Genomic DNA, 23,039 nt, shown 5'->3' with positions numbered 1-23,039 from the left:
AAGGTGAGAAACCAAAAACAAGGTGTGCAAGAACCTTGACCCAGGAAAGAGGTCATGCTATCTAAGATAGTACGGTTCCAAAAGTTCTTGGCCATTTGTTTTTTCCTGAGCATGCAGAGTGGCCTTTCAGATCATTGCACTATGCGGGGTGGGGGGGGGGGGGAGAGACAGATTTTGTATTCTGTGGAAGCAGCTCGGGAGAAAGTACTGGCACATATTCATTACTCTTTTATTGACAAATCAAAGATATAAAGTAGAGCAGAACAGGAGAGAACCATGACCTCGGGCTCAGAAAGGCACCGCACAGAAAGTCCCTGCAAACGGGAGCTGAGATAAACATGGTCACGTGGTCCTTATATGAAAACATTTCTCAGAAATTGCAGTCAGAATCTCGCTTGTAATGGGAAATGCGGTGCACAAAATAATAAATGAGCAAACAAGGATTCAGCTAGAAGCTCTGCTGAAGAAATAATAGAGCAAGTCTCGTCCTTGAAAAGGAAGTTGGCAGTATAGCCAGAAACCTTTCTCTTCTTCTTACTGAATGCTAGACATTAAATGCTTCTGGCCTCATGAGACTACTTTCCCCCTTTATTTTTAATGCCTCTCACTGCTTTACTTCCCTTGCCGCCTGTGGTCATGCATTATTTCTCTGCGTCTCTGGTGCAATCTTATAACACAGTCCCTCCTCCCAAGCTCCAATTACTGGTCAGTTTTGAAAATAAAACCCCGACCTCCTTTGAAAAGCTGGAGAACTGACTGGTGTCCTTTAGCTCCTTTCAGTTCCCTTTGTTGCAAGTTGTTTACATTTCTGGCAGCCCGATTGGTACTGATAACCAGACATGGCAATACAGCACATATCTATATTAATTATAAGGGACGCGGGTGGCACTGTGGTCTAAACCACTAAGCCTCTTGGGCTTGCCGATCAGAAGGTCAGCAGTTCGAATCCCCACAACGGGGTGAGCTCCCGTTGCTCGGTCTCTGCTCCTGACAACCTAGCAGTCCAAAAGCACGCCAAAAATGCAAGTAGATAAATAGGTATTGCTCCAGCGGGAAGGTAAATGGCATTTCCATGTGCTGCTCTGGCTTCGGGCTTCCGTTGCACCAGAAGCGGCTGAGTCATGCTGGCCACATGACCTGGGAAAACTGTCTGCAGACAAATGCCGGCTTCCTCAGCCTGTAAAGCGAGATGAGTGCCACAACCCCAGAGTCATCTGCGACTGGACTTAACCGTCAGGGGTCCTTTAAAGGTAAAGGTAAAGGGACCCCTGACCATTAGGTCCAGTCGTGTCCGACTCTGGGGTTGCGGTGCTCATCTCGCATTACTGGCTGAGGGAGCCAGCGTACAGCTTCCGGGTCATGTGGCCAGCATGACTAAGCCGCTTCTGGTGAACCAGAGCAGTGCACGGAAACGCCATTTACCTTCCCGCTGGAGCGGTACCTAATTATCTACTTGCACTTTGACATGCTTTCGAACTGCTAGGTGGGCAGGAGCTGGGACCGAACAACGGAAGCTCACCCCATCATGGGGATTCAAACCGCCGACCTTCTGATCAGCAAGCCCTAGGCTCTGTCCTTTACCTTTATGTTATAGGCTCATCCACACTGGGGTTTAATGTGGATTTGCAGCTGCTTGTTATCTGGGTTGTTGCTGGCTTTTTGTGACATCCACAGGACATCCTTATCCAGGCAAATTTCCTCCCTGGGAAATTTGAATCTTCCCAATCCACAGATCATTGGATAAAGGAAGACAGTCTGATATGACTGTGGATGCACTGAAGCTCATTGTGTGGGGACCTGTGTGTTGTTGTTTTTAACTCATTTGGGGATATTTTTCTTGGTGCCTTCTAGCCTCACATGCATTTTTTCTCCATCAGTCCAAAGGAAAGCATGTAGCCTGCCCTTTTCTGACAGCTGTTGCCAGAAGCACATCTGCTGTATTTTGAAAACGGAGCTTGTCTTGCACAAAACTGTTGCGTTAAAAACAAAAAGTGCTCCTTTAGGAAGGAAAGGAAGGCGGGGAGGTAAGGAAGAAGCAGGCTTTCATGTAAGGCACTGGAGCTGACTCCAGGAGGCCATGGGTGCTTCTGTACCCACAATAATATATATGTGGGGCTGGGCCCCCACAAAATCAAGGGGCAAAGTTGAAGCCCTTCATTGCGGGCACTCATAATCTTTGGTGCAAGATGGCACCTATGATGCAAGGGACTACAAATCCTTGCCTAGCTTGGAGCCACACAAATCTGTGCAAATCTGGTAGAGTGAGAAACTTTTTTTGTTTTTGTTTTTTAAAAAAATTAAATTAAATTAAATTAAATTAAAGGTGTATATGCACACAGGTAAACAATTACTTGTAAGTGCACCCACAATGAATTGGTTGTTTCCTGGTAAGTGTTCTGGTTTTTGAATGTTTTTCAGAAGCCGAATGCCCAATGTGGCTGTCAGCTATTTTTTCTGGGGCACCTGCACCAATCAGAAGCTGCGCCTTGGTTTTCGAACATTTCGGAAGTCAAACGGACTTCCAGAATGGATTAAGTTTGGCACTTTTGTTTTTACTATTTATTTTGCGTTTTTGTTTTTGCGGCTTTTTCATTTAATTTGCTTTTGTGACTGTGTGGAACCCAGTTCAGCTACTGGTTGGTTGGTTGGTTGGTTGTGTGACTGTGGAAATGGATAAAAGCCCCCCATCCAAATAATGGCTATCATCAGTGCAGATAAGAAAAAACAATAATTTTAATTTTTACCATCTACAATACTGTCTTATTTATTTTATAGTACAGTAGATTGATTATTGCTTTCATTTTATGGATCAATGGTCTCGTTAGATAGTAAAATTCATGATAAATTAGGGGTTGTTTTTAAAAGTCTGGAACAGATGAATCCACTTTGCATCACTTTCTATGGTTTTGGAATGCTTTGGGTTTGGAACAGACTTCCAGGACAGATTAAGTTTGAGAACCAATTGTACACACACAGTTAAACAAATACCCACACTCATGTCCACTATGGACCTCAGGTTTCTTGAACTTCTGGTGGGCAGGGAAGCACTAATTGAGAGAAGGCAGATGGCAGTACCAAATTGGTGGCACATTTCCTTCTGGCTTGCACTCTTTATAAAGACTTGAGGAATGAGATCATCACCCCTGTTTTATTGTCCATTCCAGGTCACCCAGCCACTGCCACAGTGTCCTTTCTCTTGGCAGATCAAGATGAGCAGGTCACAGCAAAGGTTGCAAGGTTTTTAGCTGGGGCAATCAGAATAAGATCCACTATTTGACTATTGATTCGAAATGCTAAAATGTATTTTATATAATTGTATATCGTATATTGTTGTTTTATTGCTCTGGCCAATGGCTGATGCAAATAAAGATTCATTCATTCAAACTGAGAGAAGAGTACAGCAATCTGCATCATGAATACATCCCATCAGGCACTGTCCACCAGGATGTACAGGAAACAATGGGATGGCTTTTGGCAGCATGCACAATTGAAAAGAAATATGCTATTTTTTGATGAAACAAACTGGGCAGGAACCAGAAAGAATGGATAAGTATTGTCTGAGATTGGAGTCTTCTTCTGGATATCTTGTAGTATTGAAGTTCTAAACTGAACCCCAAAATAGCTTACTTCAGCAGTGTCTGAGGGTTTTATTACAGCGGTGCAGATCCTCTGGCCTATTGAGTCTCCCTATTTGCATCATTGGGCCATTTTGGACACAACGCACCTACCTGCTCGACACATGATGGCATGTGTGATGTCAAATATGGGACAAGTAAACACACGGCTGGGCCAAAGGTGGTTTGCAAAGCTCCGTTCAGAACACTTTGGAAGCACAGAAAATCAGTGCATACTCTCTGGGCAAATGAGAATCCTACCTTCTAGAGTTCTCTTCTTGCTGCACAACAAGGGCAAGTGAAATGCACAAAGGGACATTATTATTATTATTATTATTATTATTATTATTATTATTATTATCATCATCATCATCATCATCATCATATTCATTCCACTTTATATTTTTTCAGAAGAAAATCTCTAAGCAGTTTACAAGCTACATTCACACATGAAATAAAACAACCCAGAAGAAAATATTTCAGAAGAAAGTCAAATTATAAAGGACACACTGAAAGCAAACTTATTAACAGGAAACTAAGACGTTATCTTAAAGATTTCAAAATAAAACATTACAGCAGATGTCAACTGCAGAGTGCACATTTAATGCAGCAAAGTTAACAAAACAAACATTTCAAAAGAAAATGTTACTAAAGGAAGTCAAATATAAAATGGACATTTGAAACAGCGTATTTAACCAGGGAATCTCAATGGGGTGTATAGTCTCAGTCCACTTGTCTTCGCTCTTCAAGTGAGGATTGGGCTGTGCATTTTAAAGGAGACACTTTTCAAGGAAGATTCCAATTGCAGAGTAACGTTCTTCCACATTTCTCATTCATTTCAATGTAACTTGTGCAGGAAAACCATTATTTTGAATGAAGCCCATTACCATTATTATCATTTTTTGTCATAGATCCAGTTGAAATAAACTGTGCTGCAATAATGATATTCTTGCAGGCAGACACTCATTTGGCTGAAATGCTATGGTGCTGTTGTGTAAAGCTGACTCAAAGGGCGTATTAGCAAAATGAATCTTTTCTGCCACCTTTTTGAAATGGAAGAATGATAAGGAGAAGGATTGAAATGATAAATAGCTGCGTGGAAATAAGCCACAGGTTGTGATCAAGGCAAGCAATTGAAAACTCATGTTTTCAACCGCCAAATTGCTCATGGCTAAGATGTCCCCCCCCCTCTTTCTGCTGCAATCATTTGTCCTTTTTAAAAAGAGATAAGGGGGGAGGGGAGTTAGAGAGTGAGAACAGGAATTTCTCTTCTCCATCACCCCCAACAAGAACAGTGGCTTTTTCCCTACAGGGAAACTGATGTGCAACAATGCACCAAAGACGTGCATCTTTTCACATCTCTTTCCTATACAGTGGTACCTGGGTTCTCAAGCGCCTTGGTACTCAAACAATCTTGGAACCCAAACACTGCAAACCCGGAAGTGTGCGTTCCAGTTTGCGAACCTTTTTCGGAAGCCAAACATGCTCCGTTCTGAGTGCCGCACTTCTGTTCTGAGTGCTATGCTGAGGTCTGTCTGTTTTTGCTATTTATTTTGCGTTTTTGCTTTTGCAGCTCTTTGTTTTTGTTTTTGTGACTGTGTGAGACCCAGTTCAGCTACTGATTGTGTGACTGCAGTACATTGTTTATTGCTTTCATTTTATGGATCAATGGTCTCATTAGATCGTAAAATTCATGTTAAATTGCTGTTTGAGGGGTTCTTTTTAAAAGTGGAACAGATCAATCCATTTTGCATTACTTTCTATGGGAAAGCATGCCTTGGTTTTGGAATGCTGTGGGTTTGGAATGGACTTGCGGAATGGATTAAGTTTGAGAACCAAGGTACCACTGTATTGAAGAGGAGAAGACACCCAAATGAATGCTAGAACAGACAAATTATCTGGCTGCTTAATTCACTGCAATGCCTTGCGGTGATGTTCAACAATATGCATTGGGTTTAATGAGGAAGAGACCAAGATGGAGTTGGCACAGCAAAGTTACCCCCCCCCCCAAAAAAAACACAAAGGTTAATGTAAAGGGACCCCTGACTGTTAGGTCCAGTCGTATCTGACTCTGGGGTTGTGGCGCTCATCTCGCTTTACTGGCCAAGGGAGCCAGAGTACAGCTTCCAGGTCATATGGCTAGCATGACTAACCGCTTCCATTTACCTTCCCGCCAGAGCGGTACCTATTTATCTACTTGCACTTTGACATGCTTTCAAACTGCTAGATAGGCAGGAGCTGGGACCGAGCAATGGAAGCTCACCCTGTCTTGGGGATTTGAACCCCCAACCTTCTGATTGGCAATCCCTAGGCTCAGTGGTTTAGACCACAGCGCCACCCATGTCAATTCATTGTTTTCTTTTTCTTTTTAAGGGAGGATGCTTCTATTGCTACCATCCTCGGGCAAAAGGACAAATCTGTGCTTTGGGGAGGGGAGTGGGGTGAAGCCAAGGAGGGGGACATTGGGTGGCAGCACTTGCATGGGGGGGCATGAGATCAGGGAGAGGGATCACTGCTTCTGTTGCTTTACGGTGTTCAAATGTTTTGTAAAAAAAATAATGCATTGCTAAATTATGATTTGATTCTACTGTTAGTTTCCTTGAGCTTATTGTGAAGAAAGGGGAATACAAATCAGTGATATCCAACATTAGTCAGGGCCGACCCACTGAAATCGGTTGACATAAGTCTACTCTGAATATGACTTAGTATTCCTTCAAGACACTATGCTAATTATTTTTATTCTTTTTAAGAATGAGGGAGATTCCTCCAGTGGCGTAGCCTGGGTTGCCAGCGTCTGGGGTGGGTAAGCCACCAACACCACCACAGTACCCCTCTCCACCAGATCCAAGTGGAGCCATGCACATGCAGGGGGGGAACCCAACTGGTGCCAATGCAGGCCTTAGTGGGTGAATCCCCCCAATATCCACAGAGAGGAGCACAGGCCGGGCTGGGCTGGGGTCACCCCTTGCCTGCCTCCCTTGGTCCGCTCCTACTCACCATGGCTCTGAGCTGCTCTGCCGCCTTTGCCAAGGCAGCAATCCTTGTGGAAGCTGGCACCTGAGAGGGAATGCGGAAAGAAGAGAGGCTTCCACAACTCCTAAATTTATTCGCTTCTATGCACTGCCAATTTTCTTCATCAACTTTTAGTTCTCGTCCTTAAAAAAAAAAAGTCCTGGAGATGTGGAAAGTAATGCAATGGTGAATTTTCTTGTGCTCATTTTTATTCCCAGCAAAAGGATCTCCACTGCACTATCCTAAACTGCTCTTGAGAGCCTGAAAGCTAAAAAACCCTAGCAATAAATCAAGCTGGAACACTTTTGAAAATTGTATATCTGGTGGAAAGGAAGAGCAGGGATGTTACTGCTCACTGCTCTGTTCTTAGGAACATTCATTTCAAATATCATCATGATAATGTATCATCACATGGATCTGGGAAGGCAATTTTCTGTAACTGCTACAGATCTTTGATGAGCAATGAACTCTGATAAGCAGTGAACTTCACAAAAAGTTTCAAAATGTGTGTGTGTGTGCATGCATGTGCGTATACAAGCATTAGGCTTGGGTCAAAGAGAAGCTGGGTGAGCAGTTTTCAAAGGAGAGTGGAGCTGCAATTTTCCTAAGTCCTCTGGGACAAGACGGTATGAGCACATTACACTGTTCCTGGTCCGACTGCACTGGCTGCCAATTAGCTTCTGGGCTGAATTTAGAGGGTTGGTTTTCACCTATAAAAACTTAAATGGCTCAGGACCGCAATACTTGAAGAACTGCCTCTCCCCGTATAAACCATCCTGAACTCTGCAATCATCAGAGGTCCTTTATCGTGTGCCTTCTCCAAGTGAGGTCCGGAGGGTGGCATCATGAGAACGGGCCTTCTCTGTAGTGGCTCCCCATTTGTGGAATTCTCTCTCCAGGGTGGTTCGCCAGGCACCTTCATTTAGGTACCAGACGAAATCATTCCTCTTCGACCAGGCCTTTGGCTGATTAATATTCTACAGCCTTTTTAATGTTTCTGTGGGAAGGCGGGGGTTATTGTTTTGTTGTCTTGGTTTACTTCCTTGTTTTATCCTCTATTTTATTCTGTGAGCCTCCCTGAGATTTTATGATTAAAGGCAGTGAATAAATCTAATAAACAAACAAACTGGAGATGGCAAAATCCTCTATTAAAAATATGGAAGACTTTGCCAATCAAAGGTAAGACTGGAAGTGGAGCCAACAAGGACACTGGGAGGCAGGGGCAGTGCATGCCAAAACCCACAACCCCTGTTGTTGTTGTTGTTGTTCAGTTGTTCTGTCGTGTCTGACTCTTCGTGACCCCATGGACCAGAGCACGCCAGGCACACCTATTCTCCACTGCCTCCCACAGTTTGGCCAAACTCATGCTAGTCGCTTCAAGAACACTGTCCAACCATCTCATCCTCTGTTGTCCCCTTCTCCTTGTGCCCTCCATCTTTCCCAACATCAGGGTCTTTTCCAGGGAGTCTTCTCTTCTCATGAGGTGCCCAAAGTATTGGAGCCTCAACTTCAGGATCTGTCCTTCCAGTGAGCACTCAGGGCTGATTTCTTTAAGGATGGATATGTTTGATATTTTTGCAGTCCATGGGACTCTCAAGAGTCTCCTCCAGCACCATAATTCAAAAGCATCAATTCTTCGGCGATCAGCCTTCTACATGACTTATTTAAACCCAGTTCTCATAAGACCTGAAAAAGGCAATACACTCTCCACAACCTCATCTCTTTCGCCGATATACCCACACATGCTTTCCGCTATGTAGTGATATGCAACTCAAAGAGGGAACCAAAGCGTTCCGTGATTTGTTGCAGTGAGAATAATGGTTCTCTGTGACACTCTCTAAGCAAAAGAAGCCCAGAGCAGTGCCATTTTGTTATGTGAACATTGCCAAGAAGTTAGAAATAGTACCATTCCATAGTTCCGTACCGTAGTTCCTTTCTCAAGTTTGCAGCTGTGAATGTTACACTCAGGAGTCATAATTTCAGCAGCTAACACTAGCGCACTGTTGTATTTTGTCCTGCCCACTCATTGGAAGAAAATGAACTGCCAGAATAGGGTCTACCAAAACTCTATTGTGGTACTGAAGAGTGACTAACACCAGCTGCGGTCTTAGCATACCCGAAGTACAACTATTTGTGCAGAGGAACATAGCTCATGGTGGATGCGTCAGAGGTGTTTTTCCTTTCTGCTGCTTTCATTTCATGACTCTGTATGGAAAATTGCAAGTTTAATTAAGTTGCCCTCATGAAAAAGACAGGCTTGAATCAGACCGTTTTCTGCACATAATTCAATTCTTCAATCTTTGATTTCCAAAGAGCCCCAGTGTGATTAATTTATACTACTGCACAAGCACACTGTTTTGCTGCTATTTCGTTTTAATTCAATGAGCACCCTAAACAACGAAACACCCCATCCAACAGCTACTAGCCTCAGGGCAATGAATATTATCAGAAGATTTCCCGTAAAGTTACCGTTTGAGCCAACATCAGGCAACAACAACAACAACAACAACAACAACAACCCAAAAACATAGGAGAAATTTGCTTAGGCCTCTAACTTCTCCCTGAGAGATTTGAAGTTCAGTAATTGCTCACAAGGCTAACAAGATTCACATCTTAGATGGACAAAGTTCATGGTTCTGTGAATGCTTAGTTACAATTGGTGATTGAAGCTCAAGGCAACAAAGTTGGCGTCCCTCTCTTTGTTCTGCCTCACACCCAACATATACAAACAGGCTCTTATGTACAAGCAAGAAAGAGATCTTCATTTCATCAAGAAACAGCACAAGCTTGGCAACAGCACAGTCATGATCCAGGAGTTCAGGAATCAAGCGAGATGTTCAGAACTGGACAGAAGCAATGAAGATGTCCCAACAGTCTCCAAGCCCTGCCCACCAAGCTTTTGAAGATGAGGCATGGTGTGCTCACTCGTGAGACTCGCTTGCTTTGTGGAAAAGCCAGGATTGCAAATCATGCTCCTCTGGAGTGAGTGGGTGTGTTCCTATCTGAGGAGGCAACACCTGGTTTTCCCTCCTCAAACCACTGTTGGATTGTACTGATGCAATACAAGTTGGATACCATCCAAAGCTCTTGCAATCCAAAGCTATTTGATTCTCTTGTGCTATATTCAGCTATGGCACTTCTTCATTTTAGTCCTTTATTTCCACTGTGGAGTTTAGGTTTCTTTCTCTAAGAAGGAAGGTTTTTTTGCTTTGTATTTTTTACTTGTTGAAGGGAATGTCTACCCCAATTCCCAGCTGTTTTATGGGAAAAGTTTGGAAACCAAAACTTAATTCTTAAAAAGTTTTTTAAAAAATCAGTAGTCAATGGCAGGAAGATGTGTAGAAAATGAGCAATCAACATGGGGTCAAACCACAGCACCCAGTATTGCAAATGTGGACCCCGCTCGCTTTCCCCTTGCCTTGTGCTATGTGGTTACCAGCCCTGAGCAGGTGGCGCTGTGGTCTAAAACACCGAGCCCCTTGAGCTTGTGAGTTGTAAGGTCGGCGGTTTGAAACAGGGTGAGCTCCCGTTGCTCTGTCCCGGCTCCTGCCAACCTAGCAGTTGGAAAGCACACCAGTGCAAGTAGATAAATAGGTATCATTGAGGCAGGAAGATAAATGTCATTTCCATGTGCTCTGGCTTCCGCCATGGTGTCCCGTTGCACCAGTAGTGGTTTAGTCATGCTGGCCACATGACCAGGAAAGTTGTCTATGGACAAACGCCGGCCCCCTTGGCCTGAAGTGGTGATGAGCACTGCACCCCATTGTCAAATTTGACTGAACTTAACTGTCCAGCGGTCCTTTACCTTTACTACCAGCCCTGACCTTTAGGCTATATAGAGAGAGGGGGGGTATAATTTGAAAATATCACTAGGAGCTTAGGTGATACTTTCTGTGTTCCTTTTGTAAGTAAGAACATATGATTAGGTATTTGCTTGCAAAGGTTACATTCATTTCATGCCGCAACAGAGGATTGTGCTTGATAAAGGTAATCATACCAGAGTTATTTACTCGCAGAGCACTGCAAACTTTTTTTATTAAAAAATGGCGGATGTGTTCTCCTTATGTTCCATGTACTGTATCAGTGGCGAGCAGTCATGGACACAAACTGATTAAAAGGCTAAAGAAATGGCTAATTTTTAACTTTCATTGTTTTTTCTCCAGCTCTTGGTGTTTGACTTTTAGTAGTTAAAAGAAAAATTTATTTACAGTTTTTTAATAGTATAAATAACACCCAAATCTGAAATCCGCTTTTCTCTGAGTTTTTCCTGACAGTTCCACACTCAAAGTTTTTTGACTTATACTTTTTATAACGTGCAAGTTAATCTGCATGGAACCAGTTAATCTACATGGAACCATAAATGCCAGCTCCTAGGGGTTGAGGCAGTTTCGGGAGCCCATCAATATATATATTTTAGGGGGCTGGACCTCCTCAATGTTTAGAAGACGTTTGGCTCCACCCCCTGGCTCCTTGTGACATTACATGCGCAACATCAGGATGTTGGGCCCCCTCAATCAACATGGAATAGCCTTTGCTAACCTGTTGCCCTCCAATTGATTTGGTCTAGAAGCTCCCAACCATCCCAGATGTGCTGGCTGCGGCTGATAAAATCTGCAGTCTGAAACATCTGGAGAGCAACAAGTTGGTGAAAGCTGGCATGAAGCAATGGTCTTTCTTCAATGAAGACTTCTTGTTTGAGAGGCAGAGTTGCGTCTCCCTATGAGATATGGTCTTTTAAGAATTACAAGTCCTAGAGTTCAGGCCGATATTTTCTGTGCCCATGCTAGAGTCAACAGGAAAGCCAGTTGGCTGCAGGAGAGGGAACAAGCACACATCTCAGTTGCTGAATTCACAGGCCCTCGTAAGAAGTGAGAAAATAGACTATCCTTAATGTGCAAGTTTATGAGGTATTTATACCAGTGGGATTTTATGTTTAACATTATTTCCGAATTCTGGCCGTTTTTCGAGCAGTGATCGGTTTTTTTGAAATAGCAATTCTTGTTTAATATGAAGGTGTATGCATCATACTTAGTTACCAAAATAAATGTGTATATCAAGAGTAGCATTAAAAGTACCTCTTTGCATGGCATAACAGTGGCCTTTGAGTTCAACCACCCATGAAAACTGGTCTTTAAAAAATGATCTGTGCTACCTCCTGGCTCAGGCATCCTTGCCCCTAAAGCTACCCTGTCCAAAGTTATCTCCCTAGCTGGAATGATGGTGGTCTTAGATTTCCCCCCGGGCTTTGGAAGCTAGGGAGTTTCGGCATTTATGCTGTCTCAAACAGCAAAGAATAAGAAGAGTTTGGATTTGATATCCCACTTTGTCACTACCCGAAGGAGTCTCAAAGCGGCTAAAAATCTCCTCTTCCCTTCCTCCCCCACAACAAACACTCTGTGAGGTGAGTGAGGCTGAGAGACTTCAGAGAAGTGTGACTAGCCCAAGGTCACCCAGCAGCTGCATGTGGAGGAGTGGAGAATCGAACCCGGTTCACCAGATTATGAGTCTACTGCTCTTAACCACTACACCACACTGGCTATGGGCATTATGACAGCCATGGGGCTACCCCATATATATGAGATTCAACACACCAGTTACAACTGTCAGCCAACTGCATATTATAAGGGAGCAATGCAATACTCAAAAAAACTGTTGTAAAGCAAGCTGGTGTACATGAGGCAAATTTATATCAAATCCAAAGTCTGGTCAACAGTGAGACTGCTCCTGGCTGAGCCAGCCTAAGCCTGGCAGAGGGAAAGCAAGTCTTTAAAATAGGACCTGAGTTACATCACCCTTTTGGTCTGTCTGTAGTGTCGTGGCAAAGTCAGAAAGGTGCACAGACCCATCATGACAGTCACACACCAGACTTCCACGCAGCCGTGCCCTCTTCTAAGATTATACAATAAAACTGAGCTTTCCGTCTCTTTGTTTGGAATTCTATTGAGCAATGGGTGCAGGATGACGTACGTAGTTTTGAGATTCAGCAATAAGACTGTGACAGGGAGAGCAAAAGGTTTAGCGGCTGCATTTGCAGAGAATAAATTACAGTGCGTGCACTCAGAGCAAAAGGGGATGTTTGGGAGGTTTTTTTTTTTTTGCAGAGCAAAGTAAAGCAGCTTTCAAGAGTTTCAACAATACAGCTTTAGGATAGTGGCTGTTTTGCTTCCAGTATTTTCCCTGCCAATTTTTCTTCTAAAGTCTTTGTGAGTCAACAAGCAAAGTGGTCATTACTCCAAGGGGGGGGGCAACTTGTGGCCTTTAAAAAGTTGTTGGACTAAAGTTCCCAGCATCCCTCAGCCTTCGTGATGCTGGCTGGGGCCCGTTGCAGAGGGAGTCCCGCAATGTCACCCCTGCTTTAATCAGTGGTTTCTTTGTGAAAGCAAAAATCATACAAGACTTGAGAGCACCCTTTACAACCTGTGCTCTGCGTTACACAGTTAACATTAAAACCGAATGCCAAGTTAGCAATCATTTTCTCATTTAGCGAGGTGAGGATTAGTCAGCGAGGCAAATCACACAGAGTGGCCTCCAAATCTGACCTTTCGTGTAACTCATTCCGTTTATCTTCATTAGATCTAACCTTTCAAAAGCTAATCTTCATTATAGGCTACACTTCTGAAGGCAGCTTTGTGAACAGAGATGTGCTACGGAGATGTCTGAGCTTTAGCGGGCAATCCTATGGCAATATCCCCTGGGGTGGGCAGCTTAGGATGCAGCGGATCTCTGGATCCGCTGGCTGATTCCCCACCCATGGTTCAGCCAAAGATAACACCAACATAACTTATTCGTCCTGGCTCAGCTAGTTGAGCTGCATCTGGCTGAGCTGAGTCCGGTCTAATTCCCCCAAAAGGAGTAATCCAGGAGTGTGGCAGGTGCGAGACCAAAGAGGGGGAACTTAGACTGGATCCTAAGTCTGATCAGTTCAGTCACATGACCTGGCAACCTGGCATGGAACACTATGGTAAAGACTGGTTTTCCATCTTCCAGGCTTAGGCAGAGAAGCAGCCCCTGCTGCTGAACAATGTTTGAATCTAGTGTAGCTTTACGCCATTTTAATTTACACCAGCTTGCTTCACACCAGCTTCTTGTGTGTAGAATTGTCCCCTGGAATGTGTACTGCTGAACACTCTCAGCTGAGAGTGAAGGCTCTCCTATTTTTGCCAGTGCTTGCTGGGGTTCCTGACCTGAACATATTCTGTGTTACTTATTCAAGTCTGCTCGGGTTTCTGTGATGGATACACCAGTGTGGTGTAGTGGTTAAGAGCGGTAGACTTGTCATCTGGGGAACCAGGTTCGCGTCTCCGCTCCTCCACATGCAGCTGCTGGGTGACCTTGGGCTAGTCACACTTCTTTGAAGTCTCTCAGCCCCACTCACCTCACAGAGTGTTTGTTGTGGGGAAGGAAGGGAAAAGGAGAATGTTAGCCGCTTTGAGACTCCCTAGGGTAGTGATAAAGCGGGATATCAAATCCAAACTCTTCTACTATTTGATGTAATACAGCTGAAGTTACATTTGATGCCTGGGTATATTTCATCTTCTTTGATTCCTGAGTGAAGCAAGCAATACCTAAGCAAATCAACATGTTTTAATATGCTTCAGTTCAATGTGCTTGATGTGAACTGCTGCCCAAGGAAACTCATTATTCCCACTAGAATAAAGTTTCTTTCTTTGAGATGACATTAATAAGCAAGTTCTGGGTCTGGATACAAATTTATTCACCTATTAATAACTTTGAAAGTTTCGTCCACTTAGACTGGCTCTGTGACATTTAATATTTATCCCTCCTAAAGGTGATATTTGACAAAGAGAAAACCCAAGTCATAAAGTTACTGCTTTGAATGTCTCAGAAATATCTACTAAGATAAGGTAAGGTAAAGTGAATCTCTATGTGTATGAGTAGTTTAATGTGCTTTGAGTTTCTTTGTTGGCTTATTTTTCTTTGATATGCAAAGTCTTAATAAACTCTGTGTGTGTGTGTGTGTGTGTGTGAGAGAGAGAGAGAGAGAGAGAGAGAGAGAGAGAGAGAGAGAGAGAGAGAGAGAGAGAGAGAACTATGTCTTCTAGAGAATGGAGGGAGAGCTTTTATAAAAACACACACAAAAAAACTTACACAGCACTATCCCAAAGAGATCCTCCTGAGTTCAAAGGGGCTTGCAAGTACCTGAATACAGTCATACCTTGGTTCTTGAATGGAATCTGTTCCGGAAGTCTGTTCAACTTCCAAAAATGTTCGAAAACCAAGGCATGCCTTCCGATTGGCTTCCTGCACTCAATCGGAAGCTGCAGAAGCCACGTTGGATTTTTGGGTTCCAAAGAACGTTTGCAAACGGAACACTCACTTCCGGATTTGCAGCGTTTGGGAGCCAAGGCATTCGAGTCGCAAGGCGTTCCAGAATCAAGGTACGACTGTATAGGATTGTAGCCTTAGTAAGCCAGTTGCCTATTTAGTTCAACACTGAACTGAATAGGCAACTGACTTATACAAAGTCAGACATCGGTCTGTGTTGGCTCCTTGGGGACAGGTTGGGATAAAAGAAAAAGTAATAGAAGGGTATGAAGCCATGAATTACATTTGAAGAGGAGGAGGCTGGAATCTTGTCCGACTAAAGAGGTAAAAGAAAAAGGGTATGAGTAAAGCCATAATGATGTTGTTGTTAGATCAATTTCCTGCCCTTCACCAGAAGGTCCCAGGGTGGTTTGCAGCAATATAAAATGCAAAATTAAAAAAAGAAAAAAGAAACACAACTGGAATGGGTCCTAAAAATACGTCTCTTGTGTCAAAGGCCAGTGAAAAAAGGTGTGTCTGCAGCATAAGATGAAAATATTACAATGAAGGAAGTGGTTTCCAAACACCTGACACTTGAGAACTGCAGTGCGAGCATCTTTCCTGTGGCACCAAGCAATTTGCACTGAGCCTGCTGCTGAAACTGAGCTTTCAATCTCCATTTTAGCAGCAGTTTCAATGCAAACCACTTGGGGATATCTGAGGAAGACATGTTTCCGCCTGCCCATCAGGTGGGAGCATGCCTTGCTCAAGCAAAGGAAAATCAGGAGCTCACTTTAAGTTCCCGATTGTTCTTTTGCAGTCATGTTGGTACCTGCACCAGACTAGAAGTCTCATATGACATCAGGTGAGGGGCAGAGCGCAGTGGTTTAGAGAAAATTGCCTCATGGGGCAAATGGGGCGGCTGGGCAGGCCACAATTGAGCCTCAGGCCAGAGGTTTCCCACCTCTTCTATAGCCCCTCAGCCAGCAGAAGTTGAGTACAGGATTGCAACCTTAGGTTGCAGCCTGACATTCCTGGGAGTGTGTCTCATTGTACACATGTTAAATGCATGCTGTTAATGGTTGTACTGTGAAAAATGGAAAGCATAAATAGCATTTCAAAGCACAATTTGAGGCAAAATATGACCTGTAATTCTAGGTCTCAAGATCAATGGGCGTTGTTTTGTTAAGTGCCTTTCTTACTCTGTTGGATTAAAAAGAAGAAAGGAAAGAAAGACAATTTATTCCTATAAACCTTTCTGCGCTGGTATTGACAGGGGCAGCATGAAAATTCTGTGAGAACGGAACAAATATTTGTCGGATGGCTTAGCGTTGGATTTTCCCAACACTCTTAATCAGATGAATTGACTACATGTGGCTGAATACATTCAATACTGCAAATGCTCCTGTGATCCAGAGACTCTTTTCCATTATGTTGGGAACAAATTATGGTGTGAACTTTCAATCCTGGTTTGTCCGTGGATGTGAAATCATTGAAGAGCTTTATATTAAATCAGGCACTGGGGGATATAATAATCTCCCTCCAAAGGCTCAGATCGTTAACAGAGTTAGCAAATAATCTGTACATCCCTGCGGCTGAGAAATATATCTATAAACCAGAGATAAGAAAACAGATGGAGAAAGCAGAGACAGAGAAAACCATCACATCAATTGATGGATATCGTTCATAAGCCACCATGAATAACACAGGTGCCGGGCACAGTTTATGGCACCCATAAACAAGAAGAGCCCCCAAATCAGTGAAAAATTGTCCAGACTTTATTGATTACAGTGTCTTGGGGTCTGGCGTCGCCAAAGGCATGGATCTGCCCACCCTACTACCCTGGTGCTCTTCCCAGCCTTCTTCCTGGGTTACTGGTAAGAGTTACTTAGGAGAGATTCCCCAGGGAAAGGGATTGACCATTAAACCACTCTGAGAATTGTAGACCGGGGTGGGGGGAGAGGACACACTGCTCAGCATCCTTAACAAACTACACTTCCCAGACTTCTTAGGAGGAAGCCATGGCTGTTTACAGTGGCATGATACTGCTTTAAATATGCAATGCAGATAAGACCTTAGACATAAACTTTGGGGCATCCAAAAAGATCGTGAAGAAGCCAAATACTGAGTGCTGAAGAGGTGAAGAGAATGAAGCTGGCTGTCCAACAAGGTGGCCAATGGAGATTGTTGCTTTTACCCTAAAAATGTTTGGCATAGAGATGAAAAAAAATCCCTCTAGATAGTCTGACTTTTCACAGCTGGATAATTGGCAGCTGGGGTGGGGGGGACCATTCAGATCCATAAATACAATTTTAAATTCATCATATTTTGAGGACATAATGTGATATATTCCATTTCCAACGAAAACGTCAATGCTAGAAATGCCAAGCCTGGGGTGTATAACCCGGTCCAAACTGCACCTACCTATGTGGCTTGGGGAAACGAGTGGCACTGTGGTCTAAACCACTGAGTCTCTCGGGTTTGCTGATCGGAAGGTCAGTGGTTTGAATCTGCATGACGGGGTGAGCTCCCATTGCTCTGTCCCAGCTCCAGCCAACCTAGGAGTTTGAAAGCACACCAGTGCAAGTAGATAAATAGGTACCACTGTGGCAGGAAGGTAAACAGCATTTCCATGCGCTCTGGTTTCCATCACGGTGTTCCGTTGTGCCAGAAGCGGTTTAGTCATGCTCGTCACATGACCCAGAAAGCTGTCTGTGGACAAACGCTGGCTCCCTCAGCCAGAAGCGAAATGAGCGCTGAAACCCCATAGTCGCCTTTGACTGGACTTAACTATCCAGGGGTCCTTTACCTTTTTTTAACCTTTACCTATGTGGCTAGCAGCGGGCTGTAGACATATCACACAGGAAGGGCATTGAAAATGAATGTGTTGTACTTGCCCTCTAAAGATAGCTTCGAGTCTCTCAGGGAAAAGTTGGAGGTTTAAGCAAATTTCACCCATGTTTTGGGGTTATTTTGTTGTTGTTGCCTGACTCTCCTAGAACCTTGGCATGATGGCTGTGCATTCTATGTCATTAATGGCTGTTGCCTAGCAATGGAGCTTGTGACCGTTTGAACTGAGGTTCCTGCATCCTCAGCATCTCGAGGTTGGCTCTAGTGACTGTGCTGGCCCCAGGGGTATGTCCGTAAAACGAGGTCCAAGTCCAGTCCTGGGTCAAGGGGTCCAAAGGAAGTCAGTCCGGCAGGGAGCAAGGCAGGGAGCAGGTCAAAGTCCAAGGCACGAGGTTGCAGGTTGAGCACACGCTTGCAACAAAGTTGCTCACGCAACTTGGGCTGGGTCTGGCTGGCTTTTATCTGGCCCTATGCTTAGGGCGGTCCCGATCCTCCGGAGACTCGCCTCTCCTCCGGGCCTGGAGGCGAGCACTCCTCCTGCAGACACTTAACTCCCTTCGCCTCTCTGCCCTGAGCCTCTGTAGCTCAGGAGAGGATGGTGGGTTACTGGACCCAGGGGATGCCTCAGCTTCCTCTGAAGAGGCTGGGAGTGGAGCACCTGCAGGCAATGGGTCCTCCCTCCCATCAGGAGCCAGAGCAGACTCTGCTGATGCCTGCACCTGGGGATCCAGCACAGGTGGGGATCCTTCAGGCTCAAACCCTGGCCCTGGCCCCGGCTCAGCTGGTTCTGGAGGTGGGGAATCCCGTGCAGGCTGGGATCCCTCAGGTTCAGCATCAGAGTCTGACTCCCAGGCCATCACACCATCCCCCCTCCCAGGCCTCCCCCTCAACCGAGGGGCCGGACCAGGCTTGCTGGGGTAAGCTGCATGGAAATCACGGAGGCAGGCAGGCGCGTGGACGTTTTCCGCTGGTTCCCATGAACGATCCTCAGGCCCATACCCTTTCCAGTCGATGAGGTATTGGAGCTTCCCCCTGCGGTGTCGTGAGTCGAGAATGCGCTCCACCTCGTACTCAGGCTCCCCCTCAACCAAAACTGGCTGCGGTCGTGGGTTGTCTGGGTGGAACTCGTCGGGCGGGGCGACTGGACTAAGTAGGGACCGGTGGAATACCGGGTGAACCTTGAGCGATGGAGGTAACTGGAGGCGAAACGCCACCGGCGACACCTGCGCAGTGATGGTGAATGGGCCGGCAAACCGTGCATCCAGCTTTCGTGAGGGCCGAGAAGGATGCAGGTGACGGGTAGAGAGCCACACCCGATCACCAACATGGAGTTCTGGCCCCTCCTGACGATGTCGGTCAGCCTGGGCCTTGTATGCGTCCTTGGCCTGGTGCAGTTGCTCCATCAATAATTGTTGCTGGGACTGAAGCTCCTGAAGCCAGTCTGTCACTGCGGGGACCGCGGAAGCTGGCAGCACGTCTGGGAACAAACGAGGATGGTAGCCGTAGGAGGCCTGGAACGGGGTTTGCTGGGTGGAGGCGTTCACTGCATTGTTGTAGGCGAACTCCGCCAATGGCAAGTGATCGACCCAGTCATCCTGCTGAAAGCTGCAGTAACACCGGAGATACTGCTCCAGCACTGCATTTGCCCGTTCCGTCTGGCCATCGGTCTGCGGGTGGTGGGCCGAAGATAGACAGACCTCCGTCCCAAGGGTCTGGTGCAGGGCTCGCCAGAAGTGGGATGTGAACTGGACGCCGCGGTCAGAAACCACACGCTCGGGCAGGCCATGCAGGCGGAAGATGTGCTGCAAGTACAGTTGAGCCGTTTCCTTAGCTGTGGGTATGGACGGGCAGGGGGCACAGTGCACCATCTTAGTGAAATGGTCCGTGAAAACCAGGAGGCAGGTACAGTGACGAGATGGGGGCAAGTCCACCACAAAGTCCAGCGAGACCGTGTGCCAGGGACGCGGTGGGACTGGTAATGGCTGGAGCAGACCGGGGGGTCGCCCGGTAGGACCCTTGGCCCGCCGGCAGACATCGCAACCAGCAACATAGCGTGCCACATCAGCCTTCAGGCGGGGCCACCAGAACTCCCGGCTTACCAGATGGGTGGTCCGGTACCGCCCAAAGTGCCCTGCTGCTGGGGCATCGTGGGACATCTGGAGAACCTCAGCCCGCAATGGTCCTGGTGGGATGTATAGACGACCCTGGTGCAGCAGTAGGCCCTGGTGCAGGGCCAGCCCCGGATATCGAGGGCATGACCCGTCAGACAGTTCCCGGAGCCGTTCCTGTGCCCAAGCGTCGACCCGTTGCTGTTCTCGCACCCGAGCCTGCAGCGGCTTGGCCTCCTGAGTGGCCAGGAATGCGGCTGGTGGTAAGATAGTCGCCGGCACTGCCTGCTGTACAGTGTCTGCGACGTCCTCAGGTTTCCGGGACAGGGCATCCGCTTTCCGGTTTTGGGAGCTAGGGATGTAGCGGATCCGGAACTGGAACCGGGAGAAAAACAGCGCCCACCGGATCTGCCTTTGGTTCAACTTGCGGGTGGTCTGGAGGTACTCCAGATTCCGGTGGTCCGTTCTCACTTCCACCGGGTGTCGTGCCCCCTCAAGATGATGGCGCCAGACCTCAAAGGCCACCTTGATGGCCAGTAGTTCCCGCTCCCACACGGTATAGTTACGCTCCGCCGGAAGGAGCTGCCGGGAGTAGTAAGCGCAGGGTAACAGTGGCGCATCGGGTCCGTGTTGCTGAGACAGGATGGCACCGAGAGCCGTACTGGAGGCATCAGTCTCCACCACGAAGGGACGAGAGGGATCAGGATGCTGTAAAATCGGCGCCCTCTGGAAACAGGCTTTCAACCCCTGAAATGCCACTTCAGCCTCCTCATCCCAGGAGAAGGGCGTCTTGGGGCGCAGCAGTCGGGTTAATGGGGTGGTGCGATGAGCATAATCTGCAATGAAGGTCCGGTAATAGTTGGCGAACCCTAGGAACCGCTGTAAGTCCTTGCGGTTCCGGGGCGCTGCCCACTCTCGAACCGCAGCCACCTTCCCAGGGTCCATCTGCACCCCGTCAGGGGAGAGTCGGTGTCCAAGGAAGTCTACTGACCGCTGGTGGAACTCGCACTTGCTGAGCTTGGCGTACAGGCGGTGCTCCCGCAAGCGCTGCAACACGGACCGAACATGACTCTCGTGACGGGCTGGGTCACGGGAATAAATCAGAATATCATCTAGGTACACCACCACGTATTTGTCTAGCAAGTCCTGGAACACGTGGTTGATGTACCGTTGAAACACGGCGGGCGCGTTGCATAATCCGAACGGCATAACCAGGTATTCAAACTGTCCATACCGGGTCCCGAATGCAGTCTTCCACTCGTCCCCGGCACGGATCCGAATCAAGTTGTAGGCCCCTCGGAGGTCCAGTTTGGTGAACATCTGCGCCCCCTGCACCCGCTCCAGCAATTCTGCAATAAGGGGCAAGGGGTACCGGTCTGGGATGGTGATCTTATTCAGGGCCCGGTAGTCATGGCAGAGGCGAAGCTCCCCACACTTCTTCTTAACGAAGAGTACAGGAGCGGCAGTGGGTGAGGTAGAGGGTCTAATGAACCCGCGTTCCAGGTTCTTGCGAAGGAAGTCCTGCAAGGCTTCACGCTCTGGCTCCGAAAGAGAATATAAGCGGCTCACAGGCAGGGGCGCCCCAGGCTGTAGGTCTATGCCGCAGTCGAAGGACCGATGAGGCGGCAGTTTGTCTGCCCCCTGTTCCTCGAACACGTCTAAATAGTCCTGGTACACGGCAGGGAGCGTTGACACAGCCTGACCCATGGGGGCAGCTGCTACTAACTCGGACTGAGCATGGGAACCCGGGTCTGGGAAACGTACAGTCCGATTGACCCAGTCGATCTGAACATTGTGCGACTCCAGCCAGTCCATCCCAAGCACCAGGGGAAACCGGGGCATGGTGGCAATGTCCAGGGTTCGCACCTCCCGGTGCTGCTGGTAGCACAGGACCAAGGGCTGGGTCTCCCGAGTAACAGCGCCCGAGCGTAGGAGCCGTCCGTCAATTGCCTCCACCTGTACTGGTTCCGGCTTGTTCTGAAGCGGCACCTGATGCTGAGTGGCGAAGGCAGAGTCCATATAGGAGCGGGTTGCCCCCGAATCCACCAGAGCGTGGGTGAGAATCCAGGGCCCACCGGGGGGGTATAGACGCACCGGTATCATGAGGTGTTGCAATTCCACTGGTGAGGGCCCATCATGCGATGCTTGGGACCCCAGGTAGCCTGGGCCATCGGCTACTGGGGTTGGCCGTTTTCCCTGCGGCTGGTGTTTCTCAGGGCAGGTTCGGGCGTAGTGTCCACTCCCACCGCAGTAGAGACACAGGTTCCCCTCCCGACGCCGAGTCTTTTCCGAGGGGGAGAGGCGAGGCCGCGCTGCCCCGAGCTGCATCGGCTCCTCCAATGACTCAGCTTTGGCCACGGAACTGCAGGGAAGCACCGGCGCCGGGAGCCCGGAGTGCCGGCGGCCCCGGGCCTGGCGCCGGTCCTCCAACCGATCGTCTATCTGCAGACTCCGTTGGATGAGGGCATCCAGTGTGGCAGGGCGATCCAACGTGGCCAGCTGATCCAGTATCTCGTCTGAAAGCCCCTCGAGATACTGGTCCCGCAGGGCAGAGTCGTTCCAGGTCAAGTCCTGCGCCAGCAGCCGAAATTCCGTGGCGTAGGTGGCCACTGTGGACTTGCCCTGTTTCAACCGCCGAATTGCCCGATTGGCTTGACTCCCCTTCTGAGGGTTGGCGAACGTGGTTTCCAGATGATTGCAAAACCCCGTATAGTCTGTCAGCAAGGGGGAGTCTTGCCGGAGCAGCGGCAACGCCCACTTGGCCGCCTGGTCCTTCAGCAAGCTGATCAGGAAGTGCACCTTGGTGCGGTCGTCAGGGAAATCCCGAGCTCGCCCCTGAATATACAGCTTGGCCTGGGCGAGAAACATGGGAAAGCTGGCTGGGGACCCATCAAATTTCTCTGGCAGGGCCACTGGGTACTTGCCAGGAGCTGGGGCGGCAGCCCCAGGAGCCGGTAAGGCATCCAAACGCTGCTGAAGCGCCGTAACCACATTGCTTAGCTGCTGCACGGTGTGGGTCAAGGCCTGGTTCTCCTGCGCCAATGCCACCAGCGCAGCCGCCTGGTCAGCCATGGCTACTAGTTCCTCCCGAACGCACCCCAGCAAAGGGGGAGTGCGGGTGTGGCGTGAGCAAACTGTGCTGGCCCCAGGGGTATGTCCGTAAAACGAGGTCCAAGTCCAGTCCTGGGTC

Source organism: Lacerta agilis, chromosome 7, assembly GCF_009819535.1.
Source record: "Lacerta agilis isolate rLacAgi1 chromosome 7, rLacAgi1.pri, whole genome shotgun sequence".
Lineage (NCBI taxonomy): Eukaryota > Metazoa > Chordata > Lepidosauria > Squamata > Lacertidae > Lacerta > Lacerta agilis.
The sequence above is the reverse complement of the archived record's forward strand: the minus strand, read 5'-3'. Positions refer to the sequence as shown.